The sequence below is a fragment of the Eptesicus fuscus genome, chromosome 21, assembly GCF_027574615.1.
Source record: "Eptesicus fuscus isolate TK198812 chromosome 21, DD_ASM_mEF_20220401, whole genome shotgun sequence".
Taxonomy (NCBI): domain Eukaryota; kingdom Metazoa; phylum Chordata; class Mammalia; order Chiroptera; family Vespertilionidae; genus Eptesicus; species Eptesicus fuscus.
The window spans coordinates 518,926-534,860 of NC_072493.1; the positions used below are offsets into that span (position 1 = coordinate 518,926).

At 51.7% G+C, this 15,935-nt stretch overlaps 2 non-coding genes across 2 annotated transcripts; one reads left to right on the forward strand and one right to left on the reverse strand.

Annotated features, from left to right (window-relative positions):
• The first annotated feature begins 11,016 nt into the window (after nt 1-11,016).
• TRNAL-CAG (transfer RNA leucine (anticodon CAG)) lies at nt 11,017-11,099 on the forward strand. Its single transcript has one exon. It is a non-coding gene; the product is annotated as a tRNA-Leu (tRNA).
• Nucleotides 11,100-11,301: 202 nt separating this feature from the next.
• On the reverse strand, nt 11,302-11,384 carry TRNAL-CAG (transfer RNA leucine (anticodon CAG)). Its single transcript has one exon. It is a non-coding gene; the product is annotated as a tRNA-Leu (tRNA).
• Between the last annotated feature and the right edge of the window lie 4,551 nt (nt 11,385-15,935).

Here is a 15,935-nt window from a genome sequence, read left to right on the forward strand (position 1 = left end):
TTTCGTGCACAGAGCCTCTAGTAATAATTATAAAACCCTACCGGTAAAATCAGGTAAGCTAACCAGATGCTGTAACAAACAAGCTCAGACGTGATACGAGTTTAGTTCTCACCACAGACAGTGCACAAGGGAGCTCCTGATTGATAGGCAACTTCCTGCAAGCGCTGATGCAGGGCCAGACCCCTTCCGTCTGCGGCTCTGCTGCTGTCCACAGGCCACTGGGCTCCTCCACAGCAGGCCGAGGAGGGAGACAGAGCGGGGCCGGCCCGGGAGGCTTTTACCGTCCAGGTCTGGAAACTGAGCGCCGAGTCCTGCTCACATCTCAGCGACCAGACGCAGACGCTTGGCTTCCCCTGGCCGCAAGGAAGGCTGGGAAAGGTTATCTAACGGAGTGTCCAAGAAGAAGGGGAAACGGGCTTGAAGAAGAGCCAGCCCGTCTTCGAGAACCACGGACGTCCTCCACGGAGCGGTGGCCAGGCCAGGAGGTGATTTATCTCCAGCACATTGTTCCGAATGCGGAGCTCGCTCTGGCTGGACTCCGAGAGCAAGTCCCATTATAAAATCACAATTGCTCCTTTCCAAGAGGAAATCCCTAGGAAAGCAAGGGATCCTGCACCTCCCATTGATCTCTCCTGCCACGTGACCCGGCTCCCGGGTTTCCCGTGTGCCGTTCCGGTGTGCATGAACAAGAGGCACCTGAGGCCTGCAAGCAGAGGGTGACGAGGGTGGCGTTTGCCTGTGTCCGAGCCTGGGCCTCTGGCCCCGGGCTGCCAAGCCCCGGTCCCTGGGACGCGGGCTCCATTCTGTGAAATGGCCACCACCAGGTGTTTGGGGGTCAGAGACCTTCTCGTTCTCTATGCCAATAGCCTCAGTGACCATCTCAATAGACAGAAAAAGAATTCGACAGGACCCAACGTCCTCTCATGATAAAAACACAACGACCACAGATAGAAGGGAATTTCCTTAATCTGATAAAGGGCATCTAGGAAAAACCCACAGCTAACACCATAATTAGTGATGAAAAACTAAAGTTTCCCCTAAGAGCAGGAAGAAGAGAAGGATTTCTGCTCTGGCCACTTTTATTCCATCTTTTATGGGCGGTTCTAGCCCAGAAATGAAGCAACAAAGAGAAATAAAAGGCATTCAGATTAAAAAAAAAAAAAGAAAAGAAAAAAGGAAGTAATCAATCCCTATTTGCAGAAAATCCTAAGGGAACTACCAAAACAAACAAACAAACAAACAAACAAAAAACCTGCTTAAAACAATAGTAGAACAATAAGATCACAGGATAAAAGATCAAGATACAAAATCAACTGTATTTTTGCATACTACTTACAAACAATCTAAAAACAAAATTAGGTAAACAATTTCATTCACAACAGTTCCGAAAGAACAAAATACTTTGAAACAAATTTAACCAACACCGGGCAAGATTTGTACAGTAAAAATTGTATGTCTTTGCCAAGATAAATTAAAGAAACCCAAGTAAAGAGAAAAACATTCTCTGTCTATGGATTGGAAGACTCACTGTCTATAGGGAATTTCTCTTCCATTTGATCCATAGATCCAACTCATTCCTTATCAACATCCAAGCAGGCTGTGTGTGTGTGTGTGTGTGTGTGTGTGCAGAAATTGACTAGTTGTTTCTAAAATTTATATGAAAAGACAAAGGTCCTAGAATAGCAAAAACTATCTTGAAAAAGAATAACAAAGTTAGAGAACACAACGTCCCGATTTCAAACTTACTATAAACCTATAGTAACAGAGGATGGGACTGAATACGAGTAGACATATAGATCAATGGACAGAACTGAGACAAACCCTTACATTTATGGCCAATAGATTTTTTTCAACAAAGGAGCCAGGGTAATTCAATGGAAAAAGAATAGGGTTTCCCCCCCCCCCCCAATAAATAGTGGTGGGAAAACTGGGTACCCACATGCAATAGAATGAAGTTGGATCCCATCCATCAAACCAGTCACAAAATTAAGTAGATCAGAGACCTAAATTAAAGTTAAATCTACAAAACTTGGGAGAAAATATTTAATTTCACAGCTATGACAGCAAATGCACAATCCATAATTTTTTTAAAAAAATCAATAAATTGAGTTTCATAAAAATTTAAAACTTTAGGGATCACCATTAAGAAAATCTAATCACTAGAAAATATTTGCAAATTCTAGGTCTGCTTAGAGATGTGTACCTAAAAATATAGAACACTTACAACTCAACAAGACAAATAATCCAATTTAAAAATAGGCCAAGTGGCTGAATAGATATTCCACTAGAGAAAGCATATGAACTTCCAGTGAGCACATGATAAAATGCTCAACATTTTCAGTCATTAGAGAAATGTAAAACACAATACTATACTACTTCATACCATAAAAATGACTATAATAAACACACACACAATAACAGGTGTTAGACCGTTCATAAATTGATGCTGGAAATGCAAAATGGTGCATCCACTTTGAAAAAGTTAGGCAGTTTCTTAAGAAGTAAAGCGTAACATTTTTACATGACCCAGCAATTGCACTTCTAGGGACATTTACCCAAGAGAAATGAAAACATTTGTCCACACAAAGACTTAAATATGAATATTCATAGCTGCATGATTCATAATAGCAAGAAGTGGAAACAACCAAATGTCCACTAATAGATGAATGAATAAGCAAAATGTAATATGCCCATACAATGGAATACTACCCAGCCATGAAAAGGAATAAAGTGCTGATACCTGCCTGAATGAACCGCTAAAACACCAAGCTACGTGGAAGTAGCCAGACATAAAGGGCCACACGTTGGGTGATTCCGTGTGGATGAAACGTCCAGAAAAGGCAAATCTAGAGACAGTGATTAATTCAATTATGCTGATGGTTGCTTAACTCTCATTTGTACATTTACTAAAAATTATAGAACTGTATGCTTAACAATAAAATAAAAAGACCCAGATAAAACAAAACAAAAAGAATATACAATGTATTTACCCATCCTACTGTTGATAGACATTTGCCGTTTGGAGCTGTTATAAATGCTCTGACATGGACATTCTTCTATATGTCTTTTGTCAGGCACATTTCTCTGAGGTATGTATCTTAAGGTAGAATTTCTGGATCACACATACATTCTGCTTTCATAAATACTGCTAAAGACTTTCCCCAGGGCTTCTACCGTGTACATCTCCATCGGCAGCCCGTGGGATTTCCAGCTGTACCTCCCTGATGGGTGCACAGAGGCGCCTCATTATCATTTTCATTTGCATGTCCCTGGTGACCAAGGCAATTGAACCCCACTTCAAGTTTGCTTTGTTTTGTGTTTGGGCCACTTGAACATCCTCTTAGTGAAAGGCGGTTCAAGAATGTTTGACCTTTCTGGGCTCCCTTAAGTAGGCTGTTTTCTTATTGATTTTTTTAAGGAGTTTTTTTTTTTTTTTTTTTTACATATTCTGGACAAGAGTTTTGAAATTCCACTCTTTGACTTGACTTTTCACTTTCTTAACAGTGTCTTTTGATGAACACAAATTTTAGCTTTCATGTAGTCTGATTTATCATTTTTTGCATGGAGGGTTTCCTTTATGAACTCTAATCCCCATTGTGATGTTGGAGGTGGGGCCTCTGGAAGGTGATTAGGCCCTGAGGATGGAGCCCCGTGAATGGGATTAGTGCCCTCATTACGAAGCCAGAGAGCCGCTCACTCCCCCCTGTCGCCACGCGAGGATTCAACGAAGTCTGTAGCCTACAGCCCGGAGGAGCGTCCTCACCTGACCCTGACCTGCTGACACCGTGACCTTGGACTTCCAGCCTCCAGGACAGTGAGGAATGTGTTTTAGCTGTTGATGAGCCAGCCAGTATTTTGTCATAGCAACGGAGACGACTGCGGTAACATGTAATACTGATTTCAGAGATACATTTAGTAGGTGTACTTGTTTCTTTCATAATAAACAAACTCAGTTGGAAAGACAGTTGCCGGGGAAGCACCCATCTTGGAGAATGGGTTGGGTGTCAGCCCCGCCCCCAAGCCCCCGCTGTGTTTCTGACCGGGAGAAGAGAGCGGCAGGGGCACGCGGGGAGCAGGGGCCATGCTCAGGGCGGGCTGTGAGGAGGTGGGGGCCGCGCTGACCTGGGAGACTGCAGCGGCAGCGGCCACAGGAACGCCGCGTCCCAGAGGCTGGCAGAGCGCCTGGCATAGAAGCAGGAGCCCCTGTTCTGAGAGCAGAGGCCCCGGTGGGTCCCTAGAGACAGACCCATCTCCTCCAGCCCTGGTTCCTGTGTGTCCCTGTCACATAGCCCACCCAGAAGCCGTGAGCACATCTTGCCCCTCAAAGACACGGGCTCAGATGGGGCTCTTCACTGACCTTGAGTCACCTTGGGAAGGTGGCTGCCTCTTCTGGCTCCATACTCCGTGTGGGTCAAGGTGGGCCGGTGACTCTGAGCTCCTGCCTGCCCCTAACCAGAGTTGGGGGCTGAGCTGCTCCAGGAAGCCCCAGCTGCTCCGCTCCCGCTCCTGCCCCCCAACCCTGGACATTCCATGTCCCCGCGTGGGAGGCCTGGGCCAATTCGTTGTGTCACAACTGGCCATAAATCTGTGACCTCCCTCTCCAGCTGACCTGCCCTGCGAGGGTCTTCCGGAGCCCTTAGGCAAGAGGGCCCTGCGTGGGATGGGGTGTCGCTCTGCTCTGTCTAGAGCAGCCCCCTTTCTCTACTCCCCCTCCGCCGCTTCTCTTCTGTCCTAACTCCTGGATCCCAATACTACAGCTGGGATTTTCCAAAGCTCTGCTAGTTCTATTCCCAGAATCCACCCCCTCCTCCAGGCCACCCTTTCGGGGTCTCAGATACAGAGTGGGAGGAGGGGTCTTGGAGCCCCAAAGAGCAAGGTGGAGCCCAGTGCAGAAGAGAGAGCACTGGGCCCCACTGGGACGCTCCTGCCAATGTCAACAGCAGCAGTGGGTCCTGGCGTGCCGAGCTCTCTTATGTGGGTCAATTTACTTAATGCTCACAAAATCCTCTTGGTGGGCACAGTTTCCCCGTTTTACAGAGAAGAAAACCAGACCAAGAGCTTAGGATGCTTGCCACGGCCCGCAGCTGTGAGAGAGCCCAGGCTCAGACCTAAAGAGTCTGATTCCAAGATCTAGGCTCTCAACTCCTCCATTCGCCTGCCTCTCACAGTCCCTGGGCGAGACCCCGCCGCTGAGCTTCTGGTCACGCCGTTCCCTCCTGCTGGAACGCTCTTCCTCCCCTCCACCTGGCACGGTGCGTCCTTCCAGGCCCACCCAAGGGCTTTCCCTGATGTTCTCGCCTCCCCCCACCAAACAGAATCCCACGGCATCGCCCTCTGGCCACGAGGCTGCCACCTCTTCCTCCGTGGAGTGGCCACGCCGAGCTGTCTGCCCAACCGTGACCTCACTCCACACGGAGCAGGACCGTTTCCAGGCAGGCCCTGGGCCTGGTCCATATCATGGTGTTGCCAGCCTCGAGCACACAGCACACCTCTGCAAAGCTGGCCATGGTTCCAGCCTCTGACTTTCTGTGCAACTTAGATACATGCCTGCCCCTCTCTGGCCTCAGTTTCCCCATCTCCGGAGTTCCCAGGCGTGAGATTCTCCTCTGACTGCTGAAAGCCCCATCTGTCTCCGCCAAGGGAAATCACCCAGGACCTTCCCTCCACACCCGGGAGCTGCCGGCGATGCCAGCCAAGGGCCTGGGATCTGCAGCTGGACTGGGACTGGCCGGGAGGAATGCTGAGTCACCTTCCTGAAGGCGGAGGGTGTTGGCCGCTCTGCCTTAGTGGCTGCAGGGCAGGAACAGTCCTGAAGCCTGTATCCCAACCTCCCCTCTTCCTGCCCAGGCCCGAGGAGCAGGGTCATCGAGTAACAACACCCCATTGATGACAATAACCATGAAGTATTAACGCCATCACCCTCCTTCCTAGGGCCACACGTCCCCATGCCATGGAGCAGAGCAGTGATGGTTAAAACGTCAGCCTGGTGCCTGGCTGGTGTGGCTCAGTGGTTGAGCATCGACCTATGAACCAGGAGGTCACAGTTTGATTCCCAGTCAGGGCACATGCCCAGGTTGTGGGCCTGATCCCCAGCGTAGGGCGTGCAGGAGGCAGCCGATCCATGATTCTCTCTCGTCATCGATGTGTCTATCTCTTTCTCCCTCTCCCTTCCTTTCTGAAATCAATAACAATATATTTTAAAAATAAAAATAAGTAAATAGAGGAGGGTCCCACTGCTTGATCTCCAAGGACAGCAGAGGAGGGATGGAGGCTGAATCAATCCCCCCCATGGCCCACGAGTTCGTCCTCACGCCTATGCATACAGCCTCCAGGGAACCCCGAAAGAGGAGACTGCGGAGACTCCACATTGGGAACCAGAATGCCTCCACCTGCTCTGGGCCGGCCCCAAACTCCACGGGACAGAAGCCCCTCTTGGTTCCAGCCCCACCCTCTGTATCCCTCCAGCTCGGTGCTGATTTGTGCCCTTTTGTATCCTCTGTACCAGACTGGTAACCCTCGGGGGGAAATCAGGTAACAGGGACTGCGGCGTTCCTTTGAACACCCTGAGGTTCAAAGGGGGAACCGCCAGAGACTTCCTGATGGCGGTGAGGGGGGGAAAGACATATAAGGTTAGAAAATCCAAGCCTTGCACTGAAAGGCACAGAAAGGGAAACGAAATCCTTCTCCCTCCCTCGCCAGAAATAACCTCTGATAAGAGCTTCTTGTGACTCATTGGGAAAGGGCTGGGACTCAGAAAAACACACATAAACGGAAGGTCAAAGCAGCAGGTATGTGAAAGGCAAGTTTCCATTTCGTTTAACCCTGCCGTCTGCGAGGAGCTGTTTCTGCAGGTGGTGCTCGGCCTGTCTCCCTGGGCGCTGGGCTGAGTCTCCGTGGCCAGGAGTGCAGTCCAGGCCGCAGCAGCCTGTCCTGAAGTTCGGCAGCACCTCACCCAGAGCCTGCCCAGCCTCAGTCCGGCCCCGGCCCCGGCCGGCCGTGTCCCCCGCGGTCACCTACCAGCAGAACCATGAACATCGGAGCCGGGCCGAGGGAGGCGGCGAGGGCGTCCAGAGCACAAGTGCCTTTTTCTAACCTCTTGTGCACGATCAGCGTCACACGTGCTCATGATAAGAAATGCCAGGACCAGCCCTGGCCGGTTTGGCTCAGTGGATAGAGCACTGGCCTGAGAGCTGAAAGGTCCCAGGTTCGATTCCGGTCAAGGGCACGTACCTTGGTTGAGGGCACATCCCCACTGGGGGGTGTGCAGGAGGCAGCTGATCGATGTTTCTCTCTCATCGATGTTTCTGACTCTCTATCCCTCTCCCTTCCTCTCTGTAAAAAAAATCAATAAAATATATTTTTTAAAAAGAAATGCCAGGACCACGGAGAGCGGGAACTCCTTTCTCATTCCCTCTCCCCGGGTGGTGGCCTGGAGTTCCTTCTGCAAAGCGGGACCCTTTCCAGACGCCTGACCCCCAGAGTACCGCCTCAGGCGCTCCTGTTCATGGGGGCTTGATGAACCGAGACACTTGCTCTGTGTACCGGCTGGAACCTCTGGGGAACGAAGGAGGTGTCGGGATGCTCTCTCTCTTTTTGTTTTTGAATCCTCACCCGAGGATATTTTCTCCATTGATTTCTAGAGAGAGTGGAAGGAAGGGAGAGGGGGCGGGGGGGGGGGGGAGAAACATCGACTGAGAGGGACACCTGGATTGGTTGCCTCCCGCAAGCGGCCCTACCCGGGCTGAGGAACCTGCAGCCGAGGTTCCCGGACGGAAAACAGCCGTGCTTTTCGGGCCGTGGACCCAGCAGCCACAAACGGACCACAGCGAACAGCCGCGGAGTCAGAAAGCTAGCGCGTACCCCAAGTTCAGAGGGAAACGGAGCTGTCTGAGGATGAGAGAATTTCCGGAGGAAACACTGAAATTCTGGTTCTGCGCTGGTGGGAAGGCCTGCGGTCGTTGGCCCAGCCCCTCCCTCCTCGGAAGCCCCATTGTGACGGGCCTGGCGTCGGGCAGAGCCCGCAGCGCTGGCTTCCTGCATTCCTGGGACCAGATCAGACCCTGGAAGGCTGGTCCTCAGGGCACACACACAGAGAAAACAGCTGATGGCTGAAGGGAAACGGACCCTTTGTTCCTTTGTCCTGCCCGCTCCCCAAGATGCCCGTCTTCCCTGGAGAAATCCATGGCCCATCTTAACCCTTGAGGAGCCTCTACCATCAGCTCTCAGACCCAGGTCCGCTCAGCCCCACTCCCAGGCCGGCGCTCATGCTGTGCCCCTCCATGGAATGCCCCCTCCCTCTCCACCCCTGCAGATGGGCCTGTCCTTCTTTGCCCACCTTTCCCAGCAAGCCTTCTCCTCTTGGACACCCCTGGAGCTCTTTTCTGGTGGGACTGCACACTCAATTGGGTAGGCTCTGCTCTCTTGCTCCCTACAGGGGAGCCATCGGGCCCACACCGTCCAATCAAAATATAACACCAGCCAGCAGGGCGCTGGAGGTGGAGATGAGGTTGGAAAGGCAAGCGAGGCTGGCACAACGGGGCAGTCAGATCTACTGCGCTGGTGGGGAGGGCTCTATAGACACTCTTCCTGCAAAGTCGGGTTAGCAGGTGACAACTTGCCCCCCAATATTCACCAGGTGCAAGAAATGGTGCATTGCTTTATTTTTCGGAGCTTTTAGAAGCACGTATTCTGTCCCAGGCACTCTGAATGTCCAGCATCTATGAACTCTGTAACTTTACAACAACCTCCAGAGGCAGATGCTATTCCTAAACCCATTTTACAGGTAAGGAAACTGAGTAACAGAGAGGCTAAGAAACTCCGCTATGGTCACAGAGCTGGCAAATGGCAGAAGCAGGATTGGAACTCAGGCGGCTCCAGAGTCCACAGGCTTACATGCCGCCGGAGTTAAAATTGGCCGGTGCCCCTTGCTTAACAGAGTGGTCAGCTGTACAGTCTCTCCCAGTCCTGGGGGTCTCTTTCTGGGGTGACCAAAAGCTTGGGGGGGGGGCATGGTAAGCAATCCAGAGAACTTGGATGTGAGCTCCTGGGCTCAGTCCATTCTGGTCACCACTGTCCACGTGATCCATTCAAGACGGGGGACTGGGCTGCCCACCGCTCTTCATGCACAATGTGGGCCTCGTGGCCTCTGGCTCTGGTTCCAGAGGGACTGACGGTTCCCATGCCCCCCAGCCGGCTTACCCACTGCGCCCTGGGACCCCTCTCAGTGGAATGATGCCCAAACCAGAGCCCCGGCACCGTTCTCGGTCCGCTGCTGGCGCCTGGTGGCTTCTGTCCCCACCCATGGCCAAGGAACCCATGGCCTTGCTGCCGAGACTGGCTCGCGGGGACAGCCCATCTTTTCGTCTTTGAGTCTCCAAAACAAAAACAGGACTAGAAAGAGCATCTCAAAGTCAGGGCTACCACCTGAGCTGGCAAGCCCTCATGGCTTTTGGCTTTTTCTTTTTTTAGGAGAAAATGTAAAGCTATAATATCATCCAGTTGACTTGGAGTTACCACTGAAAAGCAAAAACAAAGTCCTTGTCAGGAGTGGGATTCGAACCCAGCCTCCGGGGAGACCCAGAGTAGCTCTCAAGAAAACCCTTCTCTGAGCCAGAAAAATCAGGCTCCACGGCTCAGCTGTGCGACCGGGTGAGGTACTCGGCCTCTCTGGGCCTCGTTTTCCTCATCTGTGAAATGAGGCCGATGGCAGCCTGTGTCTGCCGCTGTGACGAATATTAGGTGCAATGGTGGCGTGCAGGAGGCGCTCCCTAAACCCGCTCCCGCCTGCCGCCTTCCCCGGCGGCGTGGAGAGGTGCGCCGCCGTCCCGGGTTCGAGGACTCCGCCCTCCGGGCCTGGGTTGGCTCAGCACCAGGTCCCGCTCCGCGGCCGCCTTCGTCTGCACCGCTGGGAACTGAGCCGCGGAAGAGCCGGGCTGGGACTCCCCCTGAGGCCGGCAGACTTTCCAAACGGGCTGCAGGGACTCTCCCGACCTGGACAAGGGCCCGCAGCGGGGAGCGTCCTGACCGGGCGGGCCCTTCGCACGCAGGGCGACGCCAGGTGCGGCCCCTGGAGCCCGGTCCCGGACGGCGCCGCAGCCAGGCGCGGGCTGTCTGTCTGGGCTTTCTTTCAGTCTCTGACAAATGTCCCCACACATCCTCCTTCTTGCACTTACCAGCACCTGGATTTATTTATTCACTTATTTCTTGTCTTTCTGCCTTCGCCCCCCGCTGGGCTGAACCTTGAGGGCAGAAATGGTTTTGTACACGCGACGAAACGAGTGCCTGGCACAGAGCAAGTGCGCAGCAAATGCTGCCGCCTTTTGCAGTATCGGGGGCAATTGGTATTTTAGGGGCGGGCACAAAGGGGTTAGGAAAAGAAGGGGCCGAAGGTGGGGCCCCGGAGCCCCCAGAGCTGGGAGTGGGAGCGGGGAGACATGAGTCACGAAGTAACATAATGCAGGCAGGAGGGCGTTGTCTGAGAGCCCACCTTGTGCCAGTCACGGTTGGGCACTGGGGACACGGCCAGAAACAGGGTGGGGCGGCTGCAGGGCTCGATCCAACCCGGAGCCTAAGCGAGTCAAACACCTATGAAGGGGAAGCTGCAGCTGTGAAGAACGGTCGGAGAGAGCGTGAGGTACAGGTGCCCGGAGACCTCGCGACACCCGGGCTTCGCCTGCCTCGGGAGCCGGCCACCAGACCGATTAGCCAGTAGAAAACGCACAAGGAAATGCTGTGCAGAAAACCAAGGTGCTTGCAGACACGCGAGATTCAAAACTGATGTGAACAGTGCATGCCTGCGTGCAGAGCGAACGCACGTCGGAAGCACAAACGCAGGCGTGGCAGAGCAGTCCTGGGCCTCTGGGATTTTCAGATTCTTCTTCAACGAGCTGTGCGCGCCCTCTGTCGCCGCCTCGGCGCCCTGCTCGTCCCTCTCCGAGCGCACCCGTTTCCTACACGTGCGCATGCGTAGACCGGAGATCTCCCGGATAGGTTTGCTGGGGAGGCTGAAGCCACGCAGTCAGGATGGCCGAGCGGTCTAAGGCGCTGCGTTCAGGTCGCAGTCTCCCCTGGAGGCGTGGGTTCGAATCCCACTCCTGACAAGGACTTCCTTTTAGCTTTTCAGCGGTAACTCCCAATCAACTGATAGTTACACCTTGGATACTCTTTTGATCTTCTTACAAAACGGATGTTTTCTTTTTCACAGGCACTTTCTTCCTAATGATATTTACTAAACTTCGGGCCGTAAAAAGGAAGTCCCGCTCTGTACTGTGAAAGAACTTGGGAGGAGAAAAAAGCAGCTCATGTCAGGAGTGGGATTCGAACCCACGCCTCCAGGGGAGACTGCGACCTGAACGCAGCGCCTTAGACCGCTCGGCCATCCTGACCTGCTCGCAGGGAGGCCCGTGGTTGGGTGTTTTCCTCCGCAGTGGGACGCGGTTTGAGACGGCTCGTTGTGGTAGTTCAGCTCAGAGTTCATCTACACCGTCCCTGCCGTTATTCTCAAACTAGTTCCCTCTTTTTACTATTTTATACGTTTTTAAGTGGAAACAACACTGTAGCCTGAGCAAAAACGGAAAGTTTCCTTTGCCATCAGTAAAAAATAACCATAAAAATAAATACAACAGAAACGAAACTATATCATTAAATTCTAGCCACTTGCTGAGGCTCTGAACCGGAAGTTTTTATGTTGTTTTTTAACGACCAATATCCTTGATGGAATGGGTGAGATGTTGTTGGGTAAGCAGTGAAAGGGAAGGTTTCCTTAGAGAAGGAGCTTGCTGGAAAGGAGACGGGGGCCTGTTCGATGGAGGGTGAGACCCCCATCACCGGAGGCATTCGACAAGGCGGCCAGTCACTTCGTGTAATTTTTCTTTTTAATTAAAAAACTGTCCGGAAAGAATTGGAAAAGACTTTGGAAAAGGCAGAAAGGTTCCTGGACGTCCTCTCGGTGGAATGTTAGGTGTTGTCTATAGCTGTGCTGAGACAGTGGCCACTACCTGTGTGTCTCCGAGCACTTGGAATGGGCTGTCAGAACCGGGACCAGCGCAAGTGTAAGCTACACGTGGGGTTTGGAAGACCGTGGTACAAAAAAAGTGAAAGAGCTCATTAAATGTTTATATTGATCACGTGTTTAAATGACAGCATTTTGAATATATTTGAGTTGAGTAAAATATATTATTTAAAACTATTTAAAATTCAGGTCATAAACATGCAAATAAACATTGGTAAGATGAGATTGATTCCACCCTGTGGTAGAAACCAGTTCTGCATCTATTAGCAAATTCCCTTCAGCATTCTTGATTGTGAGATATGCAGTATAGCATAAAGGATGGGGCAAAAGTAGGCTTACAGTTGTTCGTGTGAAAAATAATACGAGAAATAATAATACAAGAATAGACTGTGTGTTTCGTGTACTTACAACTGTAAACCTACTTTTGCTTCACCTTGTATACATATATTCTTCTTTGAACCAGTGTTCTTTTTAATTGATTGATTGATGAGAGAGAGAGAGAGAGAGAGAGAGAGAGAGAGAGAGAGAGAGATTTGTTGTCTCTTGACCAGAGGTCAAACCCACAACCTTGGTGCGTCTGGAAGATTCTCTAACCAATTGAGCTACCCAGCCAGGGCTGTAAGAGTCTTCTTTGCCCCTAAATCCCTAGGGTCTAGGACACAAAATGTGGCGAAGGAGCTGAAGGAGTGCAGGCTGAGTAACGAATGAGAGCAAACCACAGGCTGGGGGTGAGCCAGGGGCGGGAGTCCCGGGGCAGACCTCCTGGTGCAGCTGGCACCTGGGCAGAATGAGGAGGGTTCACCCAAACCCTGGCTTGGCCGCATCTCTCGGGAACCTGAGCCATGGATCACTGAACAAATAGGTAATCCTAATGCCCTTTCTTCGAAGCTCCCATTCGGAACAACCTTCGCCCCATTCCAAGAGGCAGAAGGGTCCAGGCAGAGAAAAGAACCAAACCCCAAGTCTGACCTTTGCCTCATTCTGAGCCAATAAATAACTGGCCCAGAGGTGACTGGCAGGGCCTTGCAAGCACCTGCCCCTTCCGTCCAAGTCCTGGCTGCATCTCAACACGGAGACATCGCAAAGGCCACCAGCCAGCGTACTCAGCATCTTGGTACCCACCCCCTGCTCTCGTGTCACCCACCTGGAATGGTGCCCCTTCTCAAATCGCTCTTTTCCAGGCTCTGTTCAAAGGGCACCTCTACCCTGAGCTCCGCATTTCCTCCTGTCCCGGGAGTGCAGGCGTGGAGGCAGTGCGGAGGATGGGTGCCGGCCTGCAATCAGCAGAGCCCACCAAAGCGGCTGGCTCTGTGCTCATGCGCGCCCACTTCCAACCCCACGGAGATGCAGTGACCCCTGGGCACACCGACCCACTGTGCAACTTGAGCTAACTTCTGTCCTTCTCTGAGACGGACAGACGTCCGACAGTGGCGGGAAGGAGTTCGACCAGATCAGCGTTTCCTAAACTTCAGGCACTTACTGCCTTGTGTTTCCATATCTACATACCACTGTGCACTTACAATGTTTTTTAATTGAAAGACGTAAACATTTTTTTTCTTTGTGATAAAATACATATGACATAAAATTTACCACTTTTAAGCGTACGGTTCTGCGGCATTTGCATTGTTGTGCAACCATCGCTACATCCCATCTCCAGAACTTTTTCATCTTCCCAAACGGAAACCTCGTCCCTGTGAAACACTAACTCCCTCTTCTCAGCTCCCCCAGCCCCTGGCAACCACCATTCCACTTTCTACTTCTGTGCGTTTGACTACTCTCTTTCTTTTGATTTGAAGGAGGGAGAGGAGAGGGAGGGAGGGAGAGAGGAGGGGGGAAGAGAGAGAGAGAGAGAGGAAAAGAGAGATAGAAACATCAATTTATTGTTCCACTTATTTATGCATTCATTGGTTGATTCTTGTAAGTGACCGGGGATGGAACCCACAACCTAAACAACTAAGCTACCAGCCAGGGCAAGTTTGACTACTCTGGATACCTCATGTAAGTGGAGTCATACAGTATTTGTAATTTTGTGACTGCCGTATGTCGCTTTGGATGTCTTTAAAGTTCATGTGGTATGTGGCATGTGTCAGAATGTCGTTCCTTTTTCAGGCTGAGTAATATTCCACTGTGGGATACACATATGCCATGTGTTGTTTATATACCCACCGTTAGTGGACACCTGGGTTGCTACTGTCTTTTTGGCGACCGTGAATGATGCTATGAGCATAGGTGTACAAACATATCTTCGAAGCCCTGCTTTCTATTCTTTTGGATATATACCCAGAGGTGGGATGTAGACTGTAATTCTATTTTAATTTTTATAACTGTCCTCTAGTGGCCTGTTGTTGTTGTGTGGTGGTTTTTTTAATAATAAAACCCACTCCGTTGCTGAGGGTTTAAACCCTAGGTGATCTGGCCCCTAGCTGCCTCCGGAACCTCATCTCTTCCTAATTCCCTCAACTCCTAACCTTCTGTCCTTCTTCAAGTTTTTCTTAGCTCAGGGCCTTTGCACATTTCTCTGCCCGAAATGCTCTTTTCCTGCCTGATTCTCATCCGTCCTTTAGACCTCTGCTTAAATATGCAGACATCCTCTGACCCAGCTATCTGAATGACACCCCAACCCCAATTACTCTTCTTTTCCCAAGGTACCCTGCTCTTTCCCTGGAGTGAGGTTAGCACAGCTGGTAATCATGTATCTATTGATCTGTGGGTTCGCGTATCTAGACTGTCTCTCCCATCAGACTCCCTGAGGGTGGGGTGTGGTCGGAGGGCTCCCAGCTCTGCTCCCAGTGCCGGGTACACCCAAGGTGCACAGTAACATTTGCTCAGGGCCTCTCCAGCATGCCCCGCCCGCCCGAGGTGGGGCAGGCCCAGCGCCCAGTCAGGGCTTGGTCAGAGTGAGGAGCCTTTGCAGACTAGACGTGCGCTTCAGGTGATCATGGCAACGGCCTGCTCAGACCCTGGGGCGGGCGGGCAGGTCACCTCCTCATCTAGGCTCCCGTGGCGCCCGCTGAGACCCTGGGCGGGCGGGCAGGCCCTTCCACTCTTTCTGACGGGGGGTGGGGAGCAGTGAGCAAAGTTGGTTTCGAAGACAATGTCCCAGTAAAAACAATGCAGGGATTGAGTCTTGCTCGCTGCCATTTGAAAGGAATGAAAGTGGGATTAGCTAAAACGAACTCCAAACCCAAACCAACACAAAACCACTCTATTGTTTTAGAATCTGCCTGCGAAACAACCATCTTATTGTTTTCTGGGGCAGAATAACACGAAGGGTTTGCCCCGGCACTTGGTTCTGCACTTGGGCTCGGGCAGTGAGCAGAGAGGCTCGTCTCTGGGTAATGCTTTTGTAGCTACCAAGAAGCACCCCTCATTTCCTGAGCACCTCGGGGGGGCGGGGGAGTCAGGAGTTTTGGGAGGAAGCAGCAGTCAAGCATCCAGTTGAGTGGGCAAAGGGTTCAATCGGCATCAACCACTGACACTGTCAACTCAGGTCTTGCCACTCTCGGACTTGAAACCGTCAGGCCCTAAAATAGAATTCACTCCACTGTTCTGTCGCATGAACAATGGCCACCAAAAGACATCAGGCCCTGTCCCGGAGCCTGCGGCTTCTTCTTCACAGAGAAAAAGGGTGTCAGCAGATTAAGTTAAGGTTTGTGATGGGGAAGATCATCCTGGATCACAGGGGTGGGCCTTCATCCCACCACAAGTGTCTCCCAGAGAGGCAGAGAGAGCTGATGGGCACAGAAGAGAGGCAACTGACCACAGGGGCAGAGATGGAGGTGATGAGGCCACAAGCCAAGGGATGCCAGCAGCCACCACGAGGAGCTGGAAGTGACAGGCACAGACGCTCCCCTACACCCTCGGAGGAAGAGCAGTTCTGCTGACACCTTGATTTGGCTCGGGAAGCGGAGTTCAGACTCTGGCC